Source organism: Eurosta solidaginis, chromosome 1 (genome assembly GCF_040869045.1).
Source record: "Eurosta solidaginis isolate ZX-2024a chromosome 1, ASM4086904v1, whole genome shotgun sequence".
NCBI classification, from domain to species: domain Eukaryota; kingdom Metazoa; phylum Arthropoda; class Insecta; order Diptera; family Tephritidae; genus Eurosta; species Eurosta solidaginis.
The window spans coordinates 42,565,050-42,584,898 of NC_090319.1; the positions used below are offsets into that span (position 1 = coordinate 42,565,050).

The 19,849-nt window shown below is 36.2% G+C and overlaps 1 protein-coding gene across 4 annotated transcripts in view; it reads right to left on the reverse strand.

Moving 5' to 3' along the window:
• LOC137237010 (probable G-protein coupled receptor No18) overlaps positions 1 to 19,849 on the reverse strand; it is an 81,600-nt gene that overhangs the window by 60,142 nt on the left and 1,609 nt on the right. The gene's annotated exons all lie outside the window — the stretch shown is intronic.

The window sequence follows — 19,849 nt, forward strand, 5'->3', positions numbered from 1 at the left end:
CCGTTAACACGATAACTTGAGCAAAAATCGATATATCTTTACTTAACTCAGTTCACGTACTTATCTGAACTCACTCTGTATTGGTATAAAAAATGGCCGAAATCCGACTATGACCACGCCCACTTTTTCGATATCGAAAATTACCAAAAACGAAAAGAATGCCATAATTCTATACCAAATACGAAAAAAGGGATGAAAGATGGTATTTGGATTAGTTTATTGACGCAAACTATAACTTTAGAAAAAAACTATGTAAAAGGGGTGTGACACCTACCATATTAAGTATAATGAAAAAAAAAGTTCTGCAGGGCGAAATAAAAAACCCTTGAAATCTTGGCAGAAATACTGTTCGTGGTATTATATATATAAATAAATTAGCGGTGTCCAACAGATGATGTTCTGGGTCACCCTGGTCCACATTTTGGTCGATATCTGGAAAATGCCTTCACATATACAACTAAGGCCCAATCCCTTTTAAAAGCCTCATTCATAACTTTAATTTGATACCGATATCGTACAAACGCATTCTAGAGTCACCCCTGGTCCACCTTTATGGCGATATCTCGAAAAAGCGCCCACCTATAGAACTAAGGCCCACTCCCTTTTAAAATGCTCATTAACCCCTTTCATTTGATACCCATATCGTACAAACAAATTCTAGGGTCACCCCTGGTCCACCTTTATGGCTATATCCCTAAATGGCGTCCACCTATAGAACTATGGCCCACTCCCTCATAAAATACTCTTTAATGCCTTTCATTTGATACACATGTCATACAAACACATTCCAGGATTTTCCTCGGTTCATTTTCCTACATGGTTATTTTCCCTTATGTTGTCACCATAGCTCTCAACTGAGTATGTAAGGTTCGGCTATACCCGAACATAACCTTCCTTACTTGTTCTTATTAATGCATTGTCAACGGGTATTGTGATGTAATCTTTCTGCAATTTAACATGCAGCCGATCCATCTGATTAAGGCAGGATGTACTTTAATGTAATTAAGACCATCCATAATCGCCCATTTTGCAACATTATTGAAAGCCCCGGAAATGTCCAAGAAGACTCCTAGAGCATACTCCTTATATTCCAGGGATTTCTCTATGCTTATTACCACCCTATGCAATGCGGTGTCTACCGACTTGCCTTTGGTGTACGCATGCTGTGTTGTGGAGAGCAGCTTTCCATCCACGTTGGAATTTATGTACACATCTATCAGCCTCTCAAAGGTTTTGAGCAGAAATGATGTTAAGCTAATGGGTCTATAGTCTTTGGGATACATGTGACCGATCTTCCCCGCCTTTGGTAGAAAAGCTACACGAGCAGTTCTCCAAGAGTGCGGAACATGATTCAGTCTTATGCACCCATCGAATATTATTTTAAGCCATTCCACGACCGCCCTGCTTGAGAATTGTAGCATGGCCGGGAATATACCATCTGGGCCCGGCGATTTAAACTTAGAAAACGTCTTCACTGCCCACTCAATCTTGGTATCGGTCACCAAGCCCGGCACCACTAGCTCCGTGATCGAAGTGTGAGTGATGTCTGCTGGTTCTTCTAAACCGTCTCCCGATGGGAAATGTGTATCGAGAAGCACCTCAAGGGATTCCTCACTATCACGTGACCATTCCCCGTTCTCTTTCTTTATTAGTCCCTGGACTATGTTTCCCTTTGCTAGGACTTTTTTCAACCGTGCTGTTTCACTGGAGCACTCTATGTCCGTACAGAAACTTTTCCATGAGTTCCTCTTCGCCCTGGTAATTTCACGCTTGTAGATCCTCAGTAGATCCCTGTACTCGTCCCGACACGCTTCGCTTTCCGCGGTCTTTACGTGTTTAAACATTTCTTTTACCTGTCTTCTTAGAAGACTCAGCTCATTGCTCCACCATGGCGGCTTTGCTTTTCCTCTGAATCTTCTTAGAGGGCAAGCCTTGTTATACGCAGTCATAAGCGTCCTTGTTAGGAATTCATTCGACTCCTCCAGTTCCTCTACATTAACAACCTCTTTGGGTTGTCCCAGTTTCGTCTATACATGTTTCTGGAATTTAGTCCAATTCGTTGCCCTAGGGTTTCTAAAGGTTCCTCCCTTCTCTACCCTCTTTAGTGGGATGCTGAAGCTTATATACGCATGGTCGGAGAAGGATGGTCTATCGAGAACCATCCAATCATACCTTGATATATCACGCTCGGAGCTCAATGTAATATCCAGAACATTGCTGGATGTTGGACCAATGTATGTAGGAACATTTCCCCTGTTGGCTATCTGCAAATTGGTTTGCAGGATGTAACAAAATAGAGATTCGCCTCTCTCGTTCGTATCTGCTCCTCCCCACGCATTGTGGTGCGCATTTGCATCTGCGCCTATGACCAACCGCCCTTTGCGCCCTTCCTCCAGTACTAGCCTTCCGAATTTAGTAAGAAAGCAATGCAGAATTTTGAAAAGCAGAATTTCGAAAAGTAAGAATTAATAAAAACAGAATAAAACAAGTAAGAACGGGACTGTCTTCGGCTGTGCCGAAGACTTCATACCTTTCATGAATGGGGCTGAACAATAATCTTATCCCGTTTGTAATCTCCGAATAATCGGATGTATAAGATAAGAAATATATAGTGAACAGATCTACATACCTTAACGATTTTTAAGATAAATATAAAATAAAAAACAGGTAGGTACTTCGTGTGAGGATGCAAAGTTTCAGGTTTTTTGTGGTCTGCGTGTAAAAACTATGACTACGAATCACGTATTTCAAAAATATATGACGAAAACGTAACTATTTGATGAAATTTGATGAATTTTGAAGATTCTAGAAGTAAAAAAGGGGTCAAAATGACAGTTTTTATGAAGTATATAATATATATACGACCGATCTCTATGATTTTTTCAGACAACAATATAAGCATTTTGTGAAATTTGAAGCTTCTAACTGTTAAAACGTGGCAGAAATTGCGCAAAGTTTCTTATCTGAACAATCGGTTGTATGGGATATATACTATATATACCACCGGTATCTATGATTTTGTCAGACAACAATATATGCTATACACGTAAGCATTTGGTGAAATTTGAACATATGTAAACGATTTTTAAGATAAATATAAAATAAAAAATAGGTAGGTAATCTGTGTGAGGATGCAAAGCTTCACGTTTTTTGTGGTCTGCATGTAAAAACTATGGCTACGAATCACGTATTTCAAAAATATATGACGTAAACGTAACTATTTGATGAAATTTGATGAATCTTGAAGCTTCTAGCCGTAAAAAAGGGGTCAATATGACAGTTTATATGAAGTATATAATATATATACCACCGATCTCTATGATTTTTTCAGACAACAATATATGCTATATACGAAAGCATTTTGTGAAATTTGAAGCTTCTAACTGTTAACACGGGGCAGAAATTGCGCAAAGTTTCTTATCTGAACAATCGGTTGTATGAGATATATACTATGTATAGCACCGATCTCAATGATTTTTTCAGACATCAATATATGCTATACACGTAAGCAGTTGCTATAGTGGTCCGATCCGGTCGGTTCCGACAAATGTCTAATCGGACACCCAAATACACCTGCTCACCAAATTTTATCAAGATATCTCAAAAATTGAGGGACTAGTTTGCATACAAACAGACAGACGGACAGACGGACAGACGGACATGGCTAAATCAACTCAGCTCTTCAACCTGATTATTTCGGTATACTTAATGGTGGGTCTATCTATTTTCCTTTAAGGACTTACAATTTTCGGTTTCGTGACGAAATTAATATACCATTTCATTTTCATGAAAGGTATAAAAATAGGTAGGTAATCTGTGTGAGGATGCAAAGCTTCACGTTTTTTGTGGTCTGCATGTAAAAACTATGGCTACGAATCACGTATTTCAAAAATATATGACGTAAACGTAACTATTTGATGAAATTTGATGAATCTTGAAGCTTCTAGCCGTAAAAAAGGGGTCAATATGACAGTTTATATGAAGTATATAATATATATACCACCGATCTCTATGATTTTTTCAGACAACAATATATGCTATATACGAAAGCATTTTGTGAAATTTGAAGCTTCTAACTGTTAAAACGGGGCAGAAATTGCGCAAAGTTTCTTATCTGAACAATCGGTTGTATGAGATATATACTATGTATAGCACCGATCTCAATGATTTTTTCAGACATCAATATATGCTATACACGTAAGCAGTTGATGAAATTTGAAGCTTCTAGCTGTTAAAATGGGGTAGAAATTGCGAAAAGTTTCTTATCTGAACAATCGGTTGTATGAGATATATACTATATATACAACCGATCTCTATGATTTTTTCAGACAACAATATATGCTATATACGTAAGCAATCAGTGAAATTTGAAGCTTATAGCTGTTAAAATGGGGTAGAAATTGCGAAAAGTTTCTTATCTGAACAATCGGTTTTATGAGATATATACTATATATACAACCGATCTCTATGATTTTTTCAGAGAACAATATATGCTATATACGTAACCAATCGGTGAAATTTGAAGCTTATAGCTGTTAAAATGGGGTAGAAATTGCGAAAAGTTTCTTATCTGAACAATCGGTTGTATGAGATATATACTATATATACAACCGATCTCTATGATTTTTTCAGACAACAATATATGCTATATAAGTAAATATTCGGTGAAATTTGAAGCTTCTAGCTGTAAAAATGGGGCTAAAATTTGCGAAAATATATATATGTATACTATATATATATACTATATATACCACCATATATATACTATATATACCACCGATCTTTATGATTTTTTCAGACAACAATATATGCTATATACGTAAGCATTCGCTGAAATTTGAAGCCTCTAGCTCTTAAAATAGGGCAGTAATTACGAAAAGTTCCTTATCTGAACAATCGGTTGTGGGGGATATATACTATATATACGACCGATCTCATAAATTTTTTCAGGCAACAATATGTGCAATATACGAAAGTATATGGTGAAGTTTGAAGCTTCAATCTGTTAAATTGGGTAAGATATTACAAAAATCCTCTTTTTCTGAAAAATCGGTTGTATGGAGGATATATGCTATAGTGGTCCGATCCGGTCGGTTCCGACAAATGTCTAATCGGACACCCAAATACACCTGCTCACCAAATTTTATCAAGATATCTCAAAAATTGAGGGACTAGTTTGCATACAAACAGACAGACGGACAGACGGACAGACGGACAGACGGACAGACGGACATGGCTAAATCAACTCAGCTCTTCAACCTGATTATTTCGGTATACTTAATGGTGGGTCTATCTATTTTCCTTTAAGGACTTACAATTTTCGGTTTCGTGACGAAATTAATATACCATTTCATTTTCATGAAAGGTATAAAAAGCAGAATTTTGTTCGAACAGAATTTTTCAATTTTCCGGAAATTTGGGGAGTCGAATTTTGTAATGCAGAAAAGTGACACGCTCCCTTTTTTTCGCATCAAGGGAAATAAAAAATGTTCCAAGCTTCAACTCTCCGGCTGAATTGTACGTTATTTAGGATTTTGATTGCAAGATAATGTTGTTTCTTAATGCATTTTCCAAATTTCTCAATTCGTGCGACACTTAGCGAAATGCCGTGCCGTATTTTGGCCGGATCCCCATGTAATCGGAGTTTGAAGACTTAAAGTAGCAACCAGTCAGTTCAAAATCCAATCAGGGAAACAAATTTAACTTAAATTTTCTAATTGCCTCGGTAGCTGCGCCATCTATCTGTGCCATCAAGTTCTGAACTATATTCTGGGTGTTCTATATCTAGCTAATAGGGAAGCTAGGTAAATTGGTTTGTACGATTACAACGGTTTTGAAGATATTTTCCAAATACCTCGGTCCGTGTTCACTGAGTGGAATTATTTGTATTGTATTGTGTTGCATTTTCACATGGTCTCTAAGCTATGGTCTAAGAAAGAGGTCTCTATCTCACAGCAAAGTTATTTTAAACCCAATGTAAATATCGTTCCGTTTCTGCGTCGGACACGTAGGTATCTAAAATTAAAATTTTTTTGGGAAATTTAAGTAAACTGAATAAAAATCTAGCGTATTACAAACAAAAAATGGACTCACTGCAGTATTTTTTTTTTTTTTTTTTTTGATCAAATGTATATCGCCCCACCCTTGACGATGTCATATGCGTGTTTACACTTGCCGAACAACTTTTTTCAATTCAATCTTTTCTAAATGTCTTGACCGTGTGCGGCCTAATAAATTTTTCATCTCCAGCGTCCGCGTTGAAAACTAGAACCTAGCTTATCGAGTATTACTACAAATTCGATGGATAAATATCATCGGCTTTTCTTTAGTTTCCGTCATATCTTGACCCGTGCGCCCGTTAGTTACCTTTCATTTCGTAATAAATAGAATTTGAAGCCTTACGTTTCTATGTTCCCTTTCGTTAGAGCAAATATGCAATATCTAGTTCATAAGGAATTTCTCTTTATAAGTCTAAAAATACAGCATTTATTTCATCAGTAGTTTACTTCAAAGTTGATCGATCTCCAAATTCTTAGTTTCGGAACTAACGGAATTTATTACGCGTTACGTTCCTATGTTACCTTACGTTAGTACCATTTTGCTATATCCACTTCATGAGGAATTAATAACAAATCCGATCAACAAATCTCTAATTTTTGTATAAACGGAGTTTCTTCCCTTGCGTTCTTAAAGTCCCTTACGTTAGTCGAAGCATACAGTTTCATGTTCAGCAAACATTTACTTTTGAACGATAGTGAAATTCCTAGTTTTGGAGCTACGGAATTTTCCCTTACGTCTTTCGTTCTTTGCGTTAGTTTAAATATGCTGTGCATAGTTTTCCAGGAATTTGTTTCAAAGTCGGTTGCCAAATTCTTACGTTCGCCAGGAAAATACTGCAAAGCCGATTTAGGATTTAAAGGAATTTTTGTTTCGCTTACGTTATTTCGTTCTCTTGCGTTAGTTCAAATATTAAGTATCTAGTTCATTAAAAATATTTTGCAGAAACGATCCCTAAATTCCTACTTTCGGAATAAAATAAATTTGTATCCTTACATTTCTCTGTTTCCTTATTTTAGCCCGAAAAGCAATATCAAGTTCCTCAGGAGTGTAATTTGAATACGATCGCCGAATTCTTAATTTAGGAGCTAACCAAATGCTTTTTCCTTACGTTCCTATAGAATTTTTAGGCTAGTCCAAATATGCAGTATTTAGTTTATCAGAAAAACGCGATCCCCAAATTCTTACTTCCTCTCATTACGTTTCTTACGTTCCCTTGAATTGTTCCATTTATTCATTTACTTCACATCTGATCAGCATATTCAAATTCGGAAGTAAGGACCTTTTTCCCTTTACGATTTTGCTTCCTTATTAAATTTGTTCCCTTACGTTCTTACGTTTCTTTACGTTAGTCCAAATACTGAGTTTCTACACTGAAAGAAATGGTGCTAGTAAAATCAACAAATCGGTTCTGTTGTCCTTGACTTAACGGAGATTCGGTGAAATTGATCGAATTATTGTTAATTCGACCGAGTTCTATGTCAAGCGAACAAATTAGTTTAGTCATTTCAACAGAAGAGAAATTATCGTTCTTAAGTTAACAAAATTCTGTAAAATTGATAGATCCCTAATCAATCTAACTGATTTTTTTCTTAACACAACTGATCTCACTGGTCATTTCAACAGCGATCAACAAAGAAAATTTTACGCTCACTGCGCTCTCTACTTTGTACTTAGGTATGCTGTATGTATGTATGCACATATTTACGTATGCATAGGCAGCCGCCGTGGTGTGATGGTAGCGTGCTCCGCCTATCACACCAAGACCGAACCACCCCGGGCAAAGCAACATAAACATTTTAGATATAAGGTTTTTCAATTAGAAGAAAATTTTCCTATGCGGGGTCGCCACTCGGCACTGTTCGGCAAGCACTCCGAGTGTATTTCTGCCATGAAAAGATCTCAGTGAAAACTGATCTGCCTTGCAAATGCCGCAACATATGTACACAAAGCTGTCGCAACAACTTTTTTTGTTCATTTGACTACTAAAACGGTTAATTACGAATCAACGATTTGTGCGCAGTTGATTCAACATCTTGTTGCGATGGATAAAAATTGACAGAAATTTCGGTTGAATTGACCCGTATTTCGGTTGATTTTACCAGTCTTTTTCTTTCAATGTAGCTCATCAGGAGTTTAGTAATACCCTGTCGCCATATTCTTAATTTCAGAAAAAAATTAATTTTTTTCTCTTTACAGAATTTTTATCCTTTATGTTCTTACGTTTCCTTAATTTAGTAGAAATTTGCAGTAAATATTTTATTAATCACGAATTCATTTCAAATCCGAATATAGAATGGAACTTTTTTCCCTAGAGAACGTCCCTTATGTTAGTCCAAATATGTAGTGTGGAATTCGCCACAATATTTCCATCACCAACTCAAAAACTTATGTTTTATATAGCAGATTTTTATTCGAAATAACTTTTCGAATCCAGCACATGCTCCCATTTTCTGTCAATATACTGTACATGTATTATTTGTTAAAATTTTCATATATAGTGTAACCCAAGCAAAAAATTTAATTATAATAAAATGTTTGTTTATAGAAACTCCGGTTGTAGTGGGTATAGGCGAAGACCACAACAGCAACCCACTCTTTCGCGCATTTTTGTAGATGGTAATGAAAATATTTGTAAGAAAGTGAATTTTTTTCTCTACAAATTAGATATTGTAAACAATAAATGCTATGACTAAAAGCGTGAAGCACGTCAGGTAACATTGGAAACGTCGTTTGTTTAGACATTTACGTATAAATAATCATATTCAGCTTAAATTTTGCCTATTAACCCCTTGGATCCGAACGGGACCTATGTGTCCCGGTATATGTTTGAGGATGCCTAGTCTGGAAATTATGTGACTAAAATGTGCTTAGCTGATCTTATTTCGTAGTTTGTTGTATTCTTAACGGTATTCCTTTTCATTATCTGACATTTAATCGTAAAGAAATGCTCATTGGTTAAAATAAGAACGCAAGTTTGGACGCGCTTTTGTAAGTGACGCTGTATTTGTAAGTTTTCGTGGTTTTTGAATTTTAAAATCAACCAAAGGTATACTAATTCATTGATACAGTGTTTTCTTTATACACTGAGGTATGCTATTATCAGATTTTCTGTTTATTTCAAAAACTGTAAGCATGTTTATCCTGCTGGGATATATGTGTCCCATCAGTATTCGTGATGGGCTCAGAGTGTCCCAGTCAGGACTGATCATGCCCATTTCTTGCAAATATATCAGTATGTGTTGACTGTTGTTACTATTTACTTCAGTATAGACTTAAAATGCCAAAAAACTTGATTAAGATGAAATTGCTTATGTGTTGATATGATAGCTGAAGGGAAGGATAGAGCAGCTGTTCATCGAAGTGGCATGTCTGCAGGAAAAAGGAAACTAGCTGCAGATCACCTACCTATACCAATTCCTAAGCAAAGGCATTGCACAGGCTGTGCGGAACAAAATAAGTAGAGGAGCACCAAAACGATATGCGAAGAATGCGAAATTCTTATCTGCAAGGATTGCTTCGCACCTTATCATAAATAAAAACCCATCTTTTGTACTGTATTGCTTCTCTATTATTTTTTTCTTTTATTTTTTACCGACATTGTTCATTCAATTTGAAATAAAATTAATTTTCTTACAAAAACCAAATGCAATTATATTTCAGGTAAGGATCATAAAATATTAATCAGGACAAATAAGTCCCGTACAAAAATACTGACGGGACAAATGTGTCCCAGCCACCTCCCCCCCCCCCCCCCCCCCCCCCCCCCTACCGCACCTTTTTTCCCGAATTTCAGTTTGATGTGATAGAATGCTTTTACTTTGCACATTTTAACGATTGAACACCTTTACAAAGTTCTGTTTAGCTAAGAGGCTTTTCGAATCGAAAGGGTTAAACGAAGATGTGTGGATATTTATGTACATACATATAGATATATAAGTATATGTATGTACAATTTTTTATGGTAAAAAGTTAATGTTTGGGTAGCACGTTTTGTTTATAAATATACATTTAAGGATATAGATACGCCTGTATGTATTTACGAGTGGGAGCGATATTGATTTCGTGAGACCTTTATAAATCGGTTTATCTTTATTTAAATACTTATTGTAATTGCTGCTAGCAAAACCCAAATTAAAATTACACCTTTTTCTAAATACATCTAAAATAGTTCTAAAAGTAGCAACTAAATGGCATTTTCTCAAATTTTTACTCTGCTTAATAAGTGGGCGAATGTTTAATCAATTGCGAATCGTGATTGAGTGTTCATGAATGATTCTTAAAATAAGCAGAATTGCTCAATTGGAAATTTGTATTCCTCTACATTCGAACTTACTTCGTTTACTTGCATTATTGAGTAAATAAAGGATAAGGCAAAGGTGGACGTCTAGATATAGCAAGATAAGATGATTCCACCTCGTCATCTGCGGTGCATTTAACATGGCTATGCTTGTCAAAAATACTGAGCGCATTGCATGGATCTCTATTGGGATGTACATTAGTAGTAGTAGTAGTAGTAGAATTATAGTAGTCCCTCATTAAGAAATATCTCAGCACCCAAAGGAGTGCCTAGATGGCTTAAGTTCATACAAGGTCACTAATTGCACTCGAAGTAAAGCATACCACGTCACAGTCGGCCAGCTCTCCGTAGAACAGGATCGGATTGCTTATCATGTAATACAGCCAATGTACCAGCCATTTGTCGATCCCGAACAGTATAAGTCGATAGAGAGTTTTCTATCTCTAACTTCTATATTTACCATGATAGCTCACTATTGATTATAATGCCAAGGAACCCAATCATCAGTTCACTGTATACAAATTGTTGTATATAAAGCTCATAAAGCCATAACCGGAGGTCACAGTAAAATAGGCTCTGTGCATTGATTACTTTTGATATAAGGAATTCTTTTAACACTGCGAACTGAATGTATGTAAAACAGCGCTACGAAACTTTGGCACATGAAGTAAGCATTCATCGACCGAGTACTCCGCTTTGATACGCATAAAGGACGAAGAAAGCACAACATCACTGGCGGCGTTCCTCAGGGGTCTGTCCTGAAACCAGCGCTATGGAATTTGATGTATGACGGCGTGCTACGGATCCCGCAGGCAAACAAATTTTCGACAGTACAGATGATATTGTGGTCGTAGCAGCATCCAAGAAACTGGGTCTACTTCAAGCATTTTGCAATGAGGGCGTAGGAAGAAGAAAGTCATGGCTGACGAATATATGGCTGGAGATTGCTACTAATAAAACAGAAGTTGTGCTGATGAGTTCAAATAGAACTACTGAGGAGTTAGTCCTTACTATTGAAGATTATCAAATAAATTCAAGTACCGACTTCAATATCTATAAGTAAAGACTAACTCAAAATGTACATCGGTATCAGCTCGATGATATAAAGTATATGCAGCTTCAGGCTAAACTGACCCAACAAAAAGGTATACTAGCAGTCTGCCGACTTACACCTATACGAATAGCAAGTGCTTACCGAACGATGTCCGGCTATGTGATGCTTGCTTTATCGCGGAAAATCCCAGAAGACCCGCTGGAAAATTGGCGATCTGCATTACAATAGAATTTAGCTACAACCCGAAGACGCCAGAAAGTGCAAGATCACAAACAATAATTAAGTGGCATGAGCGGTGGTAGAAATGGAGGAAAGGGTGCTGGACGTTCACTTTACTGCAACATATAGCGAAATAGTATGAGCAGAAGTGTAATCGACTAAACTACCTCTTCGCGCAGATATAGAGTGGGCACGGTGATTGCAAGGAATATTTAAGCAAAGTAGGATAAAGCAGAAACCTTTCTGTCTACATTGCCCCACCGAACTGGAAACACAGAACATGTGCAGCCCGATTCTAAACAAAAATTCCGTGAGAGTTTTTTCCCTTCTCCCATTCCTCGTATTCTAAATAAAAATTCCTTGTGAGTTTTTTCACTTCTCCCTTTCCTCCTATTCTGAACAATGTTCGAAAAAGCGGAAACCGGTTATGGGAGAAAAGTAGGTATTATGAATGTGAGGGAGAGGGAGATTTCTCTGCCATTTCATAGTTTTTTCACTTGTTAAATTAAAGGGAATGCATCAAAATAGTTAAAGGAAATTGGTTCTTTTAAGAAAGAACACTTATTTGTACAAATCCGTGCTAAAATATGAATGTACATTCTACCACAATATTCTCACTGTTAATACAACAACAACAACCACAACAGTCTTTATTTTAAGTAGAAAAGTATATCATCAGCAACAGAAGGGCTCTTGGTATATTTGATGCAGCCATCCAGAAATTGCGCAAGGATTTTTAAGAAGGCTTAAAGAGATTTTGGCATATGGCGAAAGGCGAACTCAACTCGACTTGGCCGCCAGAAAATTGCTTTTCTGAATGAAAGCAGGCAACTCCAGCAGATTTGTGTTATCTTGCCGTCTTCTTCTTCTTATGTTCCCCTGTTTATGTTGCTGTGGCACAAATTCATTACTCATTTCAGTGAATAACAAATGAAGTGCAATACTGTGCATTGTTTATATTTTATTTCTTAATTTCAAACAAATTTGCAACAATAATTAAACTTTTCAATTTTTTAAACGAAATAAAAAATGCGCAACGAAATTTCAATTCACAAAACAGCTGAGTTCGAAAATTCGAAATTCTTATTCCCCGCGAGAACAAAATTCCGCGAGAATATTTAGAATTGGTCTGGTAATATTTAATTTCCCTCGTCTTCACGGCGAAAAACTCCCTGTGCCTGGAATTTTAGGTGAAGAACCTTCCACGAACAATTTAGTTCCCGTAATATGCAGACACATAAATTATTGAACTGTTATGAACAAAATGACGGTTGCAGCTATGACAGGATTGACTTATGCTAAGGAGAGTGCAGAGAAAGACAAGACAGTGGTGTGTGGACATATGAATAGGATTAGCCTGGTTTTATTGGCCCACTTGAGGGCAGTGCGATGCTATAACGTTCAAGGAAAAAAGACTTAATCCTAGTTTATATAACCTGCCATAAATCGTCAAGGCCTGAATACAATCTAGTGAATTTAATAAGCTTAGCTTAGTAAAACATACTAGTAAAACACCCAATAGAGGTAGTAATTTATAAGAAAGTGAGCTCGCCTTGTAGTTTACGTGAGAATTTTTCACGAGAAGTGCAAAATGCTACTCACCCGCGGTGTCTTCAGTAATATTCATTTGAAATTTTGATTTTTTTTACGAGTTTAGATAAGAATATACTGGAAATGGAGGAAATGACGCTGGACGTTCACTTTTCCGCAACATATAGCGAAATAGTATGAGCAGAAGTGTAATCAACTAAACTACCTCTTCGCGCAGATATAGAGTGGGCACGGTGATTGCAAGGAATATTTAAGCAAAGTAGGATAAAGCATAAACCTTTCTGTCTACATTGCCCCACCGAACTGGAAACACAGAACATGTAATATTTAAATTCCCTCGTCTTCACGGCGAAAAACTCTCTGTGCCTGGAATTTTAAGTGAGGAACCTTCCACGAACAATTTAGTTCCGGTAATACGCAGACACATAAATTATTGAACTGTTATGAACAAAATGACGGTTGCAGCTATGACAGGATTCACTTATGCTGAGGAGAGCGCAAAGAAAAACAAGGCAATGGTGTGTGGACATATGAACAGGATTAGCCTGGTTTTATTGGCCCACTTGAGAGACTTAATACTAGTTGATATAACCTGCCATAAATCGTCAAGGCCTGAATACAATAAACTTGTGTCTCCTAGTGAATTTAATAGGCTTAGCTTAGTGTAGTTTATTATTTGTTGCTGTTGTTTTTGTCAAGGTAAAAACACCCAATAGAGGTAGTAATTTATAAGAAATTAAACTCGCCTTGTATTTTACTTGAGAATTTTTCACGAGAAGTGCAAAACGCTACTCACCCGCGGTGTTTTCAGTAATATTCTTTTGAAATTTTGATTTTTTCTAAAAGTTTAGATAAGAATATACTGGAATCGAGTAAACTAGCATTAGTTTCATTGATAGCTGCCGTCATCTAACTGATACGGCCTTATCAGTGTAACTTCAGACAAGAGCTAGGACTTTAGCATGCTTGTAATAGATTTGTGTAGTTATTCGAAATACTTATCTTCTTATGATCCTATTAATTTTCTAAATTTGTGTTTTTTTTTTTTTTTTTGTGTACGACTACCGTATTTTAGAAAAAAATAATGTTTACTATAATAGCTTTTCATCCAGTCATGCATAATCAATGCAACGAGGTTATTACTTAGGAGGAGGTTCGCCTTTTCCTTCTATTGGTCCGATAAGCTTACTTACTTACAGAGTTCGTACTAAATACCACTTTTAAATAATACCCGCATTTCTAAATTTCGAAACCTTTAGGAAATGGGATAATTCTATTGATGACTTGGCAAAATCTCAACTCATTTTATTAACTATCTGTGCGATAAGTCCAATATGCCCCGCTTGTTAAATGTTAAATGTATTTACAGATTACTGCCGCAAATTCAGGCTGTCCCTAACTCTCATAAAGAGAAACATAATGCTATATGGCGGAAGTTAAGATCAAATGGATGGCAGGTGGCTTGAAGATCTTTGAAAAGGTGTAACGCTACCAATATTGTGGATGTTGTGTGTGCGAGGACAATCTTCAAAAGTATGTGTAAATATTTCTGGGTAATATGAACAAAAATAAAAATACAAATCCCATAAAAAATGTATTGAACTCCAAAAAAACATTCATCACTTTTTTAAGAATAATAGCAGTGGAAATTTTTTTCGATATTTTAAGAAGAAAACTTCTATGTTCTTTGTAACTAAAACTATTCAATGGATTCCAGGTTCGATTCGAGTTCAAGGCTTAATAAGTTTTATGATAATTAATATTTTTTTAATTTTTCTATAATTGAAAAATTGTTTTTTTATACTCAGTTGAGCAGAGCTCACAGAGTATACTAAGTTTGATTGGATAACGGTTGGTTGTACATATATAAAGGAATCGAGATAGATATAGACTTCCATATATCAAAATAATCAGGATCGAAAAAAAATTTGATTGAGCCATGTCCGTCCGTCCGTCCGTCCGTCCATCCGTTAACACGATAACTTGAGTAAATTTTGAGGTATCTTGATGAAATTTCGTATGTAGGTTCCTGAGCACTCATCTCAGATCGCTATTTAAAATGAACGATATCGGACTATAACCACGCCCACTTTTTCGATATCGAAAATTTCTAAAAACCGAAAAAGTGCGATAATTCATTACAAAAGACCGATAAAGCGACGAAACTTGGTAGCTAAGTTGAACTTATGACGCAAAATAGAAAATTAGTAAAATTTTGGACAATGGGCGTGGCACCGCCCACTTTTAAAAGAAGGTAATTTAAAATTTTTGCAAGCTGTAATTTGGCAGTCGTTGAAGATATCATGATGAAATTTGGCAGGTACGTTACTCTTATTACTATATGTACGCTTAATAAAAATTAGCAAAATCGGAGAAGGACCACGCCCACTTTTAAAAAAAAATTTTTTTTAAAGTAAAATTTTAACAAAAAATTTAATATCTTTACAGTATATAAGTAAATTATGTCAAGATTCAACTCCAGTAATGATATGGTGCAACAAAATACAAAAATAAAAGAAAATTTAAAAATGGGCGTGGCTCCGCCCTTTTCCATTTAATTTGTCTAGGATACTTTTAACGCCATAAGTCGAACAAAAATTAACCAATCCTTTTGAAATTTGGTAGGGGCATAGATTTTATGGCGCTAACTGTTTTCTGTGAAAATGGGCGAAATCGGTTGATGTCACGCCCAGTTTTTATACACAGTCGTCCGTCTGTCCTTCCGCATGGCCGTTAACACGATAACTTGAGCAAAATCGACATATCTTTAATGAACTTAGTTCACGTGCTTACTTGAACTCACTTTATCTTGGCATGAAAAATGAACGAAATCCGACTATGACCACGCCCACTTTTTCGATATCGAAAATTACGAAAAATGAAAAAAATGCCATAATTCTATACCAAATACGAAAAAAGGGATGAAATGTGGTAATGTAATTGGATTGTTTTATTGACGCGAAATATAACTTTAGAAAAAACTTTATAAAATGGTTGTGACACCTACCATATTAAGTAGAAGAAAATGAAAAAGTTCTGCAGGGCGAAATAAAAAACCCTTAAAATCTTGGCAGGTATTACATATATAAATAAATTAGCGGTATCCAACAGATGATGTTCTGGGTCACCCTGGTCCACAAATTGGTCGATATCTGGAAAACGCCTTCACATATACAACTACCACCACTCCCTTTTAAAACTCTCATTAATACCTTTACTTTGATACCCATATCGTACAAACTCATTCTAGAGTCACCCCTGGTCCAACTTTATGGCGATATTTCGAAAAGGCGAACACCTATAGAACGAAGTCCCACTCCCTTTTAAAAATACTCATTTTCATTTGATACCCATATCGCACAAACAAAGTCTAGAGTCACCCCTGGTCCAGAAAGGCCCACTCCCTCTTAAAATACTCATTAACTCCTTTCATTTGATACCCATATTGCACAAACGAATTCTAGAGTCACCCCTGGCCCACCTTTATGGCGATATCTCGAAACGGCGTCCACCTATAGAACTAAGGCCCACTCCCTTTTAAAATACTCATTAACACCTTTCGTTTGATGCCCATATTGTGCAAACAAATTCTAGGGTCACCTCTGGTCCACCTTTATGGCGATATCTCGAAACGGCGTCCACCTATGAAACTAAGGATTACTCCCTTTTAAAATGCTCATTAACACCTTTCATTTGATACCCATATCGTACAAACGCATTCTAGAGTCACCCCTGGTCCATCTTTACGGCGATATCTCGAAAAGGCGTCCATCTATAGAACTTAGGTCCACGCCCTTTTAAAATACTCATTAATACCTTTCATTTGATACCCATATCGTACAAACGCATTCTAGAGTCAACCCTGATCCACCTTTATGACTATATCCCTAAATGGCGTCCACCTATAGAACTATGGCCCACTCCCTCATAAAATACTCTTTAATGCCTTTCATTTGATACACATGTCATACAAACACATTCCAGGGTTTCCCTCGGTTCATTTTCCTACATGGTTATTATCACTTATGTTGTCACCATAGCTCTCAACTGAGTATGTAATGTTCGGTTACACCCGAACTTAACCTTCCTTACTTGTTATTTCTGGAATGGAAGATAGACAATTTTTCAGACACTTGCCATAGCTGCATAAATAGATCCACTCCGAAGGTTTCTAAGCCTTCATCATAACTAAAGCGTACTTATGTTCATTCATTCATTCATTCATTTTAAATATGGCTGAAAACAAGGCGTACTCAGTACGAGATGTTGTAATCCGATCAGATGATTACCTCTTCTTGTTTATTTGCCATACAACGCCTTTGTACAACAATATGTCAGTTAATCGAAATCAATAAACAATTTCTTTTTACTTGACATTCTTCTGCATGGCGAATTGGTTAAATTTGCGTTGCCATCACCTTGTATAGATTCGCCTTGGCCGAAAATCACCAACACATTTTCAAAATTGTCAAAAATAAAAGCGAGTTTTTGGGCGATTTCCCTGGAGGGAAAACTTCTATTCCGAAAGTGGTGGGCTTCTAGTGCATTCGGAACACCTACTAATTCGCTTTCTATCTCTTTTACATGCTTTCAATCTTCGACTTGAACATGGCGATGTCTCCGCTGCATTACCTTTTCAGCAGTTCTAAACTTCAATTTTCAATTTTTTGGTACTTTCTCGATAGATCCGAGCTAGTGTAAATATTTACAGTTGAAATCTATTTACTTTGTTGGTGTCGGATTCCACAAAATTGCCCGCTGAGAGACTTAGGCATATTTATAATGAATTGACTTAAATATAATTTGCTTCTCATTGTCTAAATGTACTTTATTGAATTTATGGAATTAAAAATCCCTCGGTGCAATCCCTTTCCTGTCAATGTGCTTACCTTTATGCTATGGAGTTTACGTTGGGAAATGTTTTAAAGTATAGCAACAGAAAATAAACTCATAGTTGAAACTTCTTAAAGACGTATGCTGGAATATGACTCTCTCCATCTTATACTATCCGTTGGGTGTGTTTCCTCACATTAGATGGCACTGTTAGCTTCAAACATCTTTTAATGAACTTACGCACTAAGTGATAAGACCCAAAACTTCAAAGAAGCCAAAAAATATGTTCCCGCCAGTTGAGATTTGTACCAGCAGGTGGTCTGCAGATAAAGTCAAACTGCTCTAGTTATCTAGCAACTTGAAATTATTGTGTTTTTACGGATTACATAGCAGTCTCTGAAACCAGAATATTGAAATGAGATATAATACAACCTAACCAGGTTGCTGTCACAGCAGTTATAGATGATGAACAATTACAGAATTCCTGGCAATTTTCATAAACGTAAGATATCAAAAAATTACTTAAAGCGTATGTGGAAAAATGGTTTGACATTTTTCAAATTTTTCAACAATTTTAGTGGTCATCGCGACTAAGAAATAAATGGAAATTCTATACTTCTTCAAATTGCCATTGAATACATAAAAAAGTATGTGAGACTCATATTTTTTGAATTGAAAACATATTTATTCATACAAAAAGTATGCATGCTGTATTAGTGAAAAAGTATGAAGATTTCATTGGTACCCGAGTGGAAAAGGTTTAAGGCATGCATAAAATATGAGAAAGAATACGTGTTAAAGAAAATAAACCTGCATTTAAAATGGCATGCATACATAGCTCCAATTCATGCCTCAAATATCAATGTTTCATGCATATATTTACAACTGGGAAATGAAAATTTTTTAATATGTGTTGTAATTCTTGTTCCTTGGATATTAGGAGATGTATTTAGAAAATCTATTCACAGTACATGGAATATTGCAATCGACGCTTATGAATTGGTATCGTCGTTGTCAACGTCGATAACTATTGACGGGTGTTGACGCTTTTTTGGTATTGGCTAAAACAATGTTGAAGTTGTGTTGACGTGACGCGACACAAAATTTGTCGACACAATTTTTGGTGACGACAAGCGCGGCAATACAGAATTCAGCTATTAAAAATTCAAAAAAATGAGCTTTTTTATGCTCTTTATTTATTAATTTTTTATTCAATTTCAGAAAATAGCCAAACTAACCAGCAACAGTCAGTTTAATAGAATGTGGTAATGTTCTAGGGCAGCGGGCGACTGCTAAAACACCTTCAAAAAAACTCAGCAGAGGTATCAAAATACACGTATTGACCTCGATTTTAATAATCCGAAGCCGGAAAATAAAAATTTTAGTTGTGTTGGGAAATATTTGCAAAAAAATCAGTTGCAAGCTTTCAAGTGGTTCATTAAAAGGCGTTTTGTGAATATTCAAGGTTTTTTGTTTCCGCCTTCGGATTATTAATACCGGGTTCAATACGGGTATTTTGATACCCCTCCCGAGTTCGATTAAGTTTTCCATTAGTGCACCACGCTTTGGGAGAGAAATGAATCATCTACAATATATTCAAACAATTTCCTTGTGTGTATTTTGCCCGGAATGCTTATTTGTGCACTAATAGATTTCAACAGTTATTTAGATCTACAAATTGTTCACTAAGCAAAAAACTAACTCACTACAAATTATAAATAAACAACTGTCAAAAATATAGGGATCGTATTTTTATCGATATCACGTCGACACCAATACATTGTCTTAGTTAATACCAATTATGCATTGACGTGACATTGGTGTTGATACGACGT